At 42.3% G+C, this 10,502-nt stretch overlaps 1 long non-coding RNA gene across 1 annotated transcript; it reads right to left on the bottom strand.

The window, feature by feature from the left end:
- Positions 1–209: 209 nt before the first annotated feature.
- On the bottom strand, positions 210–2,674 carry LOC121674535. The gene is made up of 3 exons (XR_006019669.1): positions 2,588–2,674; positions 1,672–1,832; positions 210–362 (listed from the first exon to the last, which is right to left on the bottom strand). It is a non-coding gene; the product is annotated as an uncharacterized LOC121674535 (long non-coding RNA).
- Positions 2,675–10,502: the final 7,828 nt, after the last annotated feature.

The following is a 10,502-nucleotide window of genomic DNA, read 5'->3' as shown; positions in this document are numbered from 1 at the left end:
AAAGAAAGAAAGAAAGAAAGAAAGAAAGAAAGAAAGAAAGAAAGAAAGAAAAAGAAAGAAAGAAAGAAAGAAAGAAAGAAAGAAAGAAAGAAAGAAAGAAAAGAAAGAAAGAAAGTCATATGCTGCCAGTCCAACACAACAGCTATACACACTCATCATGTCAGAGAGATCTGCACATCATGCACGGCACAAGCTGGCCTCACCTCAAGCCTCCCTTGCACGCTCATTGCCAACAGAGACCTGGTTGCAGGTGGTTTTGTAGACAACCTCAGGATGACCCTTAGAACCAATACAATAAAAGTTGCTGGGTTTGTATAGTGCATATCTCAGGGTTTCAGTGTCACAGGCCACATCATCTTCCCCTGCTTGGTGTACAAATAATAGGATAGATTTTGAAGATATTAACCTTTGTTTCACTGAAAAGATTTCCAGAAACCAGTGCTAGAATTATACATAAAAGCAATGAGAAGAAGCCCAATTTCCATCTTCTAATGAACTGTTGAATTTTGCTTGTTTCCTTCTTTCTTTCCCTAAACTAACATTTGAAGAATAATTTTTAGTACCTAGCACTCAAGGCTTTACAAGTCCGGAATTAAGACTCTTGCCTAAGCAAGAATAATGTCCACCAGCCACAAGGAAAACAATTTGGTTTAAATTACACATTCAAATCCTGAGTTTTCTGATATTCCCCTGGGTCTGACACAGCTCACAGAAAGAAGGGTATGTATACACAGATTGGGGCAACCAACAGTCTTGATTCTGCCTCATTTTCTACATGGCTCCATGCATTACAGGAGGCTGGCAGAGGGACTTCAGGGTGAGAGCAGATGTAAAGTTTAGGAAGCAGAAATTCAGACAGGTGAACTCACTTCCATGCCTGACTCTTCCATAGATTTCACAGAAGTTTCCAGATTTCCCTTCCTGCCTTCAAGATACAAATATTTTGCAGTTCTCAGTTTGGGTGTGTCTTGCTTTAAGTGCTGACTTTAAGGGGTGTGATGTGACCATGCACTTTCTAAAGTGTGCATTCCTACGCATGCTCATGGCCAGCTCTGAAGCCCAGAGCAGCGCTGGAGTTTCCACACTGACAGACATTATCCTCACTGTCAGCAAAAGTCTGTTAGCTCATTAAAAGTCCTTTTTCACATCTTTTCCTTGTTTTTAAAATAAGGATGATACAGCTAAAGGCTGAGGAAGAGATGTGGAAATTTTTTGGTTGCTTGGTGTTATCCATTCTTGCATTTAGTGAGACAAAATCCTATGTAAAAGAAAAAAAAATTTAAAAGAGGAGTGTAATCATCATACAAGTGAAGGAAGTCTCAAAATTAGTATTGCCCAGGCAACTGTAACTCTGTTTTTCCTTTAAGATCTTCACTTTGACACACTAACATTATTTTAACAGGTCAACTGTGTGCATAATCATAGATAAAGGTCAAGCATCAACAACCACCAAAGTTGTTAGGTAATGAATCTATAACTAAATAAACAGTAGAAGTTTAGAGGAAAACAGAGACATCTCTGTTGCTGAGGAAAGAAAACCACACTGCTCCAGAAACCATGAGCAGAACAAACCTAACTTTTCTCCTACACAAAAATAACAAGGCAAGTAGTTTGGGAAGTCAAAATAAATGAACCACGAAGGGGTTACAAAATGCAAAATGATCACACTACCTGTGGGAAGGTGGCTAGAAATCAAGTGGTCACTGGTTTTCCAAACAGAAGAATTAGGGGCATTAACGAGAGCTAGTAAGACACAGGTTTGAAGAAATAAAAGGAGATGATTCTTCACATAACAAGTGGAATTTGTCCAAACGCTCTTCTGCTATCAGCACCTAATTACCAGAAAAGCATAGACAAATTGGATTAAGTTCAAAGAAAAGCTGCAAAAATAATTAGGGGAGACTAAACTAAAAGAAAATACATGTATAGTGTTGATTAAATGACAGCAAATTACAATTACATCTACAACAAATATTTAAAATGTGCAAACTCTACACTGGGTCAGAAGCGGAATCATTTAGAGAGATACAAGACAGTATTACACAAATAAGGAAAAATTAAGTTATGAACATTGAAGTTCAACAGTAGGAAAAACCTTTAACTGGTCTCTGAAACTCAGTTAATAGGCAAAATAGTAGATTAGATAAACACTAGCATTGACAATAATTTGGGAATGATCCTGAACTGCAGTAGGCAAAACCAGGGAATACAGTAAGAAGTTTCAAGGGTTTTTGATCAGCAATTTTGGAAAAAAAATTTCAATCCAAGTTGATAATTTTTCCATTAAACTACCATTTTATTAGAAGTTTTTATATATTTTTTGATATTTCAGATTGCGTTCTTTTAAGAATTGGGGTGGGGGGATGTAAAATATAGCAAGGGGTGTATATAGAGAGTATACAGAAAACTGTATAAATAAATGTTTCAGTCCTTTTAAAAATGATCCTGGAAAATAATAAGTACTTCTTCACCTCTACCCTAACATGTTAAAATTCTGTCACTGCCATTTGCAGTTACGACTTTATCTCTGGGTGTCTTCTTCCAGATATGCTCTTTCCTTGTCCCATGCCTTTCTTTAGCCACGTACCTTTCTTTTGTTGCCGATTCCCTCCAAGCAGCAGCTGAGGGGCACTTTTTGATCACAATCCACTGCAGCAGTACTTCCAACAGGCACTCTGCAAAGGACAAGCAACTAAGTCAGAAAGGTCTCCTTGCCTCTTTCTCCCTCCCCAGTATTCTGTCAGCAGGAGACAATAAAACAGTTCTTCAGAGACAGGACCTCACCCACAGTTCCCATAATTTGGCATTTCTCCATCTTTATCTGTCAAAACCACTGAGACCGTGCCATCTTAGTGTCAGTCCTTAAGTCTTTGCAGCTTAATTATAGTTTTTTGAAGGAAGATGGTGGAGCACTCTCCAAGCCTTCAAAACCCCACCACAATTCTAACAGGGAATCTTTCACAAGAAGGCAAAATGAAGGTAAGGAGACCTAGTAAAGTTAAGTTCCTTTGCCAGTCACATCCTAGCATCCTCAGGACTCAAAAACACTCCTTCAAATAAACTTTCAGCAGCTGTATCCCCATACACTCTTAGGCTAAATAGCACTGTCCTGGCCATGTTCCCTCCAGGCTTCTTGTGCACCTCCTTGTTGGCAGAGCATGAGAAACTGAAAACTCCTTGATTTAGGGTAAGCACTTCTTAGCAACAACTAAAACATCATCATGTTATCAACATTATTGTCATACAAATTCCAAAATACAGCACTGTACCAGGTACTAGGAAGAAAATTACCCTTATCTCAGCTGAAACCAGGACAGTACCCACCCCTTATTCTATTCCATTTATGTCATGCCCAAGTCCCACACTTTCCAATACACCATCACCTTTCCTGTCTTTTGCTATGTACACACAGATTCTGCCACCGAGGACATCTGAATTGGACTTCTTCTGGATCTGTGGGTGGCTGCACATTGTTTGGGTCTTAATAAATCATCTCTATCATGGCTAATTCCCTCAGGTACAGGCTAATACCTCATGGTATTCTCTCCATGGTAGTCCATTCCCCTGAGTGACATAAATATCTTCCTTGAAATGATACTTTTCCTTCACCCTTGACAGGAGTTGCCTCCAGAGGCTGAGGATTTTCATCCCTTTTCCAAGTGCCATACCAATGCCCCCTTCCCTAGAAAATGATCCCACCAGTTTGGCTTTCCTCCTCTCTAACTGCAGGTTACTAACCACATCACCCCACCATCAGAGCAGCCAGATGACAGCTAAAATATTTTGCATATCCTGCAGCTCACTCAGGGATAGGGATTGAGTGGTTACCTCCTTTTCTGCCTCTTCCTCATGTTCATGTGGTGCCTCTGCTTAGTCCTCCTTTACTAAAAATGATGGTTCCATTTCTTCTTGTGTATAGGGGCACAGGCTGGTTCTCAGGTTCAGCTGCAGTGCCTGTCACAGGGGTTGGAGCAGCCTGTTGTTTTGTTATCTGATCCAGAGACCTTTTTCTCCCCTTGAGGGTAATAAATATGGTCACATAGGGCTTGGAAGGCCTCAGCCACGGCCCAGCACTTTGCAGTGGTTTTTGTATATCTGAAATTGCCAGGGTGACAGCACACCTATTCCAAATATTTTACTAGCTTTTCCGTATTCTGCACTTGTTCAAGGATGAAGGTCCAAAACATTGGAAGTGCCCACAGTCTTTGGCACATGCCCATACTATTCCAGACACCCTGCCACTCATAACTATCTGGCCTCAGGGCAGACCACTGGCTGGTATTCTTAAATAGTTGTTTATTCTTAAACAAGACCTGGAACCCACTCAGGACAACATAGCAATGCAAACATGCTGGTTTCAACATACCAAATATATTCAAAATTCTCAGGAGCTGTTGTAATTAGTCTGGAAGATAAGGGGAAGATGAAGGGAGGTCTCTCCACCACACTGTGGGTCTCCAAGAAGGAAAGGTAAAAGGTACAATTGTTAATAGTTTCTGATAGATTCTCCCAAAGTATGGAGATGATGGCAGGACCAAGCACAAATACCAGATTCATTTCAGAGCCAGCAATTCTATCATGTCATAAAAAGAGTTACAAGGTACAACATGATAACCTTGGCCCAGTTCCCACGGGGGACAAACAGCACAGTGGGGAACACATGCCGCAAGGAAGGTATCACATAATGGGACTTTAAGGACAAGCAGACCAGCTTTGAGAGAAAATTAATCAACATTGTGACCAGTGACCATTAAACTAACAGAACAAACTTGTTCTAGCACATTCTAGTCAGATTTGTTGTTACCTCAACCCATCCTGCTTACCCTAAATCAGGGACTTTTCAATGTCCCATGCTTTGTCAGCAAGCAGGTGCACAAGAAGCTGGAGGGGAGCACAGCCAGGACTGCTGATCCAAACTAACCAAAGGGATATAAACTAGGGGGAGTTAGCTGGGAGGCACCAATCACTGGCAGGGACAGATTGGGTATCAGTCAGGGGTTAGTGAGCAACTGTATTGTGCATCATCCCTTATTTCTCTTGGGCTTTATTTCTCTCTCCCTGCTTGTTGGGCACTTGGCATCTAGCCAGGGCCAAACCACAATAAGCAGCAAAAAGAAATATGTCAGAGCAAGACATGTTTAAAAATGGAAGCACTTATTGTAATCCATGAACTAAACATAACCATAAATTAAGTAGGTAATGACGTGACTTCCAATTTTTAAACCTGAGCAGATTCCACAGGAAACCTTATCTGTAGTTTACAAAGAAGCTTTCTGCTGTTGTATATCATAAGAATCGTTTTGGCTATGTACTTCTGAAGCATGATAAGCACTATTTGCAGACCATATAATCATTTAATGAATACACAAAGTACCATTTTTTTCCAATGTACCAAGGTACCAAAGTTGTATGATAAGAGTAAGATCATAATGGCAATAGTTCATCCATGGGTCTGGGTTTATAACAGTATTATCTGCACAGACTGTTTAATGTATTTAGCGTCTATGAAGAACTTGATAACAGTAAATCAACATTGTCATTATTTAATAATATGGCTGCATTCCATCCTGCCCGGTGGAAATAGTCAATTCTGACTTTCCAACATCTTAATTTCAGAGGTCAATTTATCAAACGGGCAACATTAAATAAAAAACATCCAAATCAAAGAAAACCTAAAAGTCTAACAGGGTTTTGTTTGGCAGGAGAAATACACAGTGACATGTCTTTGTCATGCAAATGCATCCTGAACACACAGGGTGAGAGAAAGCTGTGTTGTATCATGTTTACCAGGTACACACAGACTTCTATTATGGGGCTATTACAGAGGCAGAGCCACAGTGTGGAAGGGTGGCCTCCTGAAAAGTGGGTAAGAGCCTCCCTGAGGAGGCATCCCAGAGGTGCGGGGATAACCGTGGCAAAAGGGCAGCAGGGATCAGCCAGTGCTCCAGGACAGAAGAAGGCCATAGCTAGGCTGAGGAATGCCCTTCTTGGGCAGGCAACACCCTCTGTTTCTGCAATCTGGCCGGGTCCTGACCCAAGCAAGGGGCACTTCTGTTACGATCTAGTTTAAAACCAGAAGATCAAAGAAAACGAAGTCTCCATGTATAAAACAGAAAGAACTTTGAAGGTTCAAAATATACCCAAAAAACATGATTAAAACCAAACAACGTTAGGTGTTGGTGCCAAAAAAATGATCTATGTTATTTAATAGCAAAAGAGGCAAAGAGAAAGAAAGAGAAAATAAGGAAAGAAAGAAATAGAGAAAGAAGTGTGCATGGGGGATAGGGAGAGGTGACAGGGTTAGGTGGAAGCGTATCACCCATCCGAGGGTCCCAATGACATCTCATTGCTCCCCTCCATCTGGTCTGCTGGTGTTGAGGGTACCCTGTCCCTGTGCCACACCGCACCACGCCAAAGAGTACAAAATCCCGTGGATTAATAAACGTTTTGGGCAGGTGGGAACTCCCAGAGGCCTCCCTTGCACTGCCCGGTTAGACGCCGTCCCTTGCAACACTGTGGATTTGTTGCATCATCTCTGGTGCTCTGGTGCAGGGTCTGGGGACTCCTTGGTGGGGGCCTTTGACGGGCCATGACACCCCCTCTGCTGTGGATAAGCTTTTCTCCGGGTGAAGGGGCCCCTCAGATGGGCTCCTCTGCACAGCAGAGGGTGGGTGTTAACTGTGCCTCTGACCAACACACCCCAAAGCCTCTCTTCTCCCCAGCCTTTGGTGAGAGGGTCTGTGCCAAGCTTAGCAGCTGATAGCCTGATAGGGTGTTTAGCTTGTGTTAGGTGTTAGGCTTGTGCTCTATGAATGTATCCTTTTTCCCAGCCCTGAGTTGTTACTTTATCTTGCCTTCATCATCGAGCAGCGTAAGGCCTCAGTCAGGAAGCCTATCCAAGGCAAAGTGGTCTTCTCTGCAGCTTTTGTAATACAGTTTTTGCTATAATAGGCAAAAGTATACATGAAAATGTTTAAGTCATAAACTATAGCATTTCAGTCTCCGACAACATCTGAAACACTTTGTGCTTAAGATGCTGTAATTTGTCCCATTAACATACCAGAAAAAGTATTAACCCCAAAAAATACATAAAACATGATTCTGCATCCAAAACATTTTACTTAGATGCTCAAAACGGTATCAGACTTAAGACAACAGGAATCTGGATACACCAGATATTTGGTTCTGCACATGACTACTTTCCACTACTTTTTACAACTTCACGAGCAGAAAAAGGGCCTGAGGAAACACAGATCTTTTGTAGATACCTTTCACTGGCAGCAGGGAGGTTGTTTCTTTTACCTGCCTAACCACAGAAAGAAAATAAGTAGTAGGTCTGTACCAAAACCTCTCTTGGGGTGGTCTAGATCTAGCTAGTGCTTCACTCTTCACTTCTAAGGAAAGGACCCCGTTGCCATCTCTACCTGCCAAGAAAAAGTGAAGAGGATGCGACTGCCTCAGAGAGGGAACATGGTTTCCTGGGAGATGCTGGAGCACAGATATCTTCAGCATCAATAAATGACAAGAGCTCAGCACTCTCTTCTCACCCCAGTCAATCAGGGTCAGCTTCTGGGTTTCTATCTCACAACGCTCCCAGGATTAACAGCATTATGCAGCCTTGCTGGAAAAGGCTCAGATGCTCAGACCTTTGCAGGATCAAATCCATAGTGACTTAAAATTGAAATCAGGGTTACCAAGAACTAAATGGAAATAGTGTTGTTTCCCAGGACACAGCAGATCTTTCACAATGTACTGGGGTGCATGTTTTTCGTCTCCACTCAGCTATGAACAATAGGCAACTCTCTGCTTTTATTAAAAACTTTGAGGGATTATTATTTTAGTTAAGCCTTTAAGAATTCATACCTATCTGGAAAGGGCAGATTGTGTAATGTGCTTCCTGTTTTCATCATAGCTGGATACTGCTTTTTGCTGTTGACTGTTATTACCCAGTTAATATGAACTGCTAGTTTATTTTTAGCTCACTTGAGCCTATTGTAAGGTCTGTTCAAGAACTTCCAACCAGAAAATGTAGCTCCTGCATCTAATGCTGAGTTTAGGAATATATTCTTAAATCCTTTTAAACAGCCAAGACATAAAGCGAAAATAGATAATGAATAGTTGTTGAATATTAGCAATCTGTTCAACTCAAAGATTACATTTTATTTTCAAATTATACCCTTAATTTCTTAAGTAAGTATTTATTTGATAAAGAAGTCATGCTCCATTCATTTAATTGCCAATTAAAAAAGGGAAGACGAATAAATATTTGCCAAAATGAGCAGAGGAGTATTTTTATTTGAGGAAAAATATGTAATTATCTAAATGTCTTGAGATTATAGAATTAAAAGCTCTGAAGTCTTCTGTGTCAGACACAATTTGTTTCATCTATATCAAATCACATTTAGCACAAATGAGAAATGCTTAAGAGCACTTTTGAAATGAGACTGAATGTAAACTCTGGAAAGGACATTTTTTTACAACAGTCTTTCAACCTCTTACAGAAAATAATTTAAAAACATAATGATCGTCATCATAGAATATGTTAAGTAGGAAGGGACCAATCAGGATCATCAAGTCCAACTCCTGGCCCTGCACAGGACATCCCCAAGAGTCACACCATGTTCCTGAGAGCATTGTCCAAACCCTCCTTGAACTCTGTCAGGCTTGGTGCTGTGACCACTGCCCTGGGGAGCCTGTTCCAGTAGCCAAACATCCTCAGGGTGAAGAACCTTTTCCTAATATCCAACCTAAACCTCCCAACACAATTTCAGGCCATTTAATTGGATCCTGTCACTGGTCACCACAGAGAAGAGATCTGTGCCTGCCTCTCCTCTTCCCCTCCACAAGGAAGTTGTAACTGCAATGAGGTCTGTCCTCAGTCTCCTCTTCTTCAGGCTGAACTGAACAAGTGACCTCAGCTGCTCCTCATACAGCTTCCCCTCAAGGCCCTTCTCCATCTTTGTTGCCCTCCTTTGGATGCTCTCTAACAGTTTAATATTTTATCTTGTGGCACTCCAAACTGCCCCCAGCACTCGAGGTGAGGCTGCCCCAGTGCAGAGCAGAGTGGGACAATCCCCTCCCTTGCCAGGCTGGTGATGCTGTGCCTGATGCCCCCCAGGACACACTTGGCCCTCCTGGCTGCCAGGGCACTACTGACTCATGTTCAACTTGCCATTAGCCAGGACCCCCAGGTCCCTTTCCACCAGGTGCTTTCCAGCATCTCATTCCTGAGTTTGTACATCCAGGGTTGTCCCACCCCAGGTGCAGAATCCTGCATTTTCCCTTGTTGAACTTCAAATGGTTGGTGATTGCCCAGCCCTCTAACTTGTCAAAGTCTCTCCCACAATAATACTATCATCACAAAGAATCAGAGGATAATTCAAGTTAGAGGAGATCTCAAGTCCAATATCTTGCTTAAAGCAGGACAAACCTTGTGAGTCCATTCAATCTGACCTCAAAATCCTCAAGGATGGGGAGTACAGAACCTCCTCTGCAAAACATGTTTCAGTATCTTGAGTTTCCTTGATGTGAAAAGGTTTCTCCTCACCTATACAGTGACTTTCTCTTGTTTCAACTTCTACTCGTTGACTGTCACTCTCCCACACTGTGTTACTGAGAAGTGCCAGGCTCTGTCTTCTTCAGGATCTTGTCCCATGATCTTGATACCTCCTCCTTGCCCAGCAGTGTAAGGGATGGGGAATGGGGTCTGTGGTCAGTCCGTAACAGCTCCTCTCTCCTGCTCCTTCTTCCTCATGCTGTTCCCTGCTCCAGCCTGGGCCCTCTTCATGGGCTGCAGATCTTCGTGAACTGCTCCAGTTTGGACCCTTCACCTGTGCTGCAGCTCCTTCAGAATAAGGTAGGGGAATGCTGCTATTAGGGGCCCCCAACACAGTCTCTCCCTTCTTGGGCTAAACAAACCCTACACTCACAGACTCTCTCCACTGGGTAAGTGCTCCAGCCCCAAACTGTTGTCCTCTGCTAAACCCACACCAGTTCACTACTGTCCTTCTTGTTTGCAAGGGCCCCAAACTGAGCACAGTATCCAAATGTGGTTTAACAGGTGCTGAGTACATGGGAATAGTCACTTCCCTCCACCTACTCACCACACTCCTGTTGCTATAGCCCAGGATGCTGTTGGCCTCCCTTGCTGCCAGGACAGATTGTTGGATCCTGCTCAACCTGATGTCCATGAGCCTTCCAGGCCCCTTCCACAGAGCTGCTCACTCTGTCCCCAGACTGTGGTCCTCATGGGGTCCCTCCTTCCCTGGTGCAGGGTTTGGCTTTTATCCCTGATGAACTTCTATTAACTTCATTATGACAGATAATTCCATGAATGATTCTTAAACAGGAGTTTAACATTTTCATCCTTTTTGTTCTACTCTACTACTGCAGACTCATTTTACTACAATTTAGCTTAAAGAGAAGGATCACATAAGTCAGGATAAATGTAAAATCTGATTAAAAAGGGAGATAAAGAGGTCTGTCCTGTTTTTCATGCAGAA

Source organism: Corvus kubaryi, unplaced genomic scaffold (assembly GCF_017639235.1).
Source record: "Corvus kubaryi isolate FWS band 111438036 unplaced genomic scaffold, C.kubaryi_AGA036_p1.0 68, whole genome shotgun sequence".
NCBI lineage: Eukaryota > Metazoa > Chordata > Aves > Passeriformes > Corvidae > Corvus > Corvus kubaryi.
The sequence above is the reverse complement of the archived record's forward strand: the minus strand, read 5'-3'. Positions and strand labels throughout refer to the sequence as shown.